Genomic DNA, 1,677 nt, shown 5'->3' with positions numbered 1-1,677 from the left:
AATAGTTGGAATATTACTTTCAAAACAACAGGAGACACCAACAGGCCATTTATGATTATTAAAAACACTAATATATTGACTACATCCAACATTTGTTAGAGTGAATAAAAAGTCCAGCTGGCGCAAACTAATTATTGAATGAATTACCTGCTTCTTGGCTGGAGTATTGGGTTTAGAGCTCTTTCCATTCTGAGCAGCGGCGGGCTGTTTGGATGGCGTCGGCTTGGCCTGTGAAAAACACACAACTGTTAGTGAGAGTGCCAAGCTTCATTCAGCTGGAGCTGCCAGGACTAAAACCTGTCAGTTACCTTAACAGGTGATTCTTCCTCCTCGCTGTCCTCATCCTCATCATCGTCTTCATCATCCCTGAAAAAAGGGAAGATTAAATTACATCAAAGACAAAGTAAAGTCACATTTAAATCCACTAACAGGGAATATTTATTTTCTATTGATACTTATTTAGAACTGCTCTTGATTATTTTAGGCTCGTAGGAGGGAACAACACTTTCTGTATACGTGGGCTGACGCTGTTCAATATGAACGGTTTAAAAACTAATAGAGTAATAAACATGGTCGCCAGAGTTATTATCACCATTAATGTAGCTTTATCTTTGGTAAAAGGCTTAAAACTGAAATATGTGCCTGTTTTCTGTAATGATGATATTCATTAAAATCAGTCCGGTGTCGAAACACAATCCCAGCACCAAAACATGCTCAACTGTTTCAGGTACCAGTACAACTCAGGTAAATGCACGAAATGCACAAGTCATTTCCATTGATAGAAAAATCAGGCTGATCTAACCTCACGCTAACATCAGAGGTACAAAGCCAGGTGAATAAAATGCAACATCCACACCCCAGTGAGGGCTCCGCTCAAGACGACAGTCAAACTACAGCCTCTTCCTGAACCAGTTCAACGACACGTTTAATGTTTAACTGAATCACATCTGAGTTCCACTGTTTCAGGTCTGTGTTAAAACATTAGTGAGCTGAGTGTTATGAACACTGACACAGGTTTCACTTTATGTTTCCCTCTTCAGCTGCAGAAGACAGTAAAGAAAGAAAAAAAAAAGAAAAAAATTAAATTTTGTTGTAACTTTGAGAGATATCCTCTTGAATTATCGAACTCAGAACTTCAGACAAACTGTTGATACATTCTTGTACGGAGGGAGAATGTGGATTTTGTCACCCGTCTCTTCCCTTGAAAGCTCATCAACACAGAATCCTTACATGGACAATCAACAGGAGAAAAGATTATAGTAAACTAAACCTGTGAGTTCTTACAGTCACTTAACACTGGAAAAACTGAACTTATCCTTTAACTTGCACAGAATCTACAATCTAATGAAAGATAACCTTGTTCTGCTGATGCCTGACATCACGATGAGCAGCGGCACAGTGTAAACAATCACTAAAACAGCTGGAAATTGGAGTGCAGCTGTTAATATTTAAAATATATACTTTGATGATAAAACTATTTAAAGTACATTTTTAATGTTATATTGTTTTATAAATATCACTGGTTAGTTTTTAGGTAGTGACACTCACTCATCATCCTCATCATCTTCATCATCATCATCATCATCGTCGTCCATGTCCATTCTCATTTTTTTCTGGAAGGAAGTAAAAAGTCGGTTATGTCATTTCAATTTTAACAAACTTAGAAATTAAAACTGC

At 37.3% G+C, this 1,677-nt stretch overlaps 1 long non-coding RNA gene across 1 annotated transcript; it reads right to left on the bottom strand.

Moving 5' to 3' along the window:
* Window positions 1-146: 146 nt before the first annotated feature.
* Window positions 147-1,613, bottom strand: LOC111655141 (uncharacterized). Its single transcript, XR_002760787.2, has 3 exons — window positions 1,549-1,613; window positions 309-366; window positions 147-228 (listed from the first exon to the last, which is right to left on the bottom strand). It is a non-coding gene; the product is annotated as an uncharacterized LOC111655141 (long non-coding RNA).
* Between the last annotated feature and the right edge of the window lie 64 nt (window positions 1,614-1,677).

The sequence above is a fragment of the Seriola lalandi genome, unplaced genomic scaffold (genome assembly GCF_002814215.2).
Source record: "Seriola lalandi dorsalis isolate HSWRI2012SDOR001 ecotype SW California unplaced genomic scaffold, Sedor1 jcf7180001975122, whole genome shotgun sequence".
Lineage (NCBI taxonomy): Eukaryota > Metazoa > Chordata > Actinopteri > Carangiformes > Carangidae > Seriola > Seriola lalandi.
Note: the sequence above shows the minus strand (reverse complement) of the source record. Positions and strands in the feature narration are given on the sequence as shown.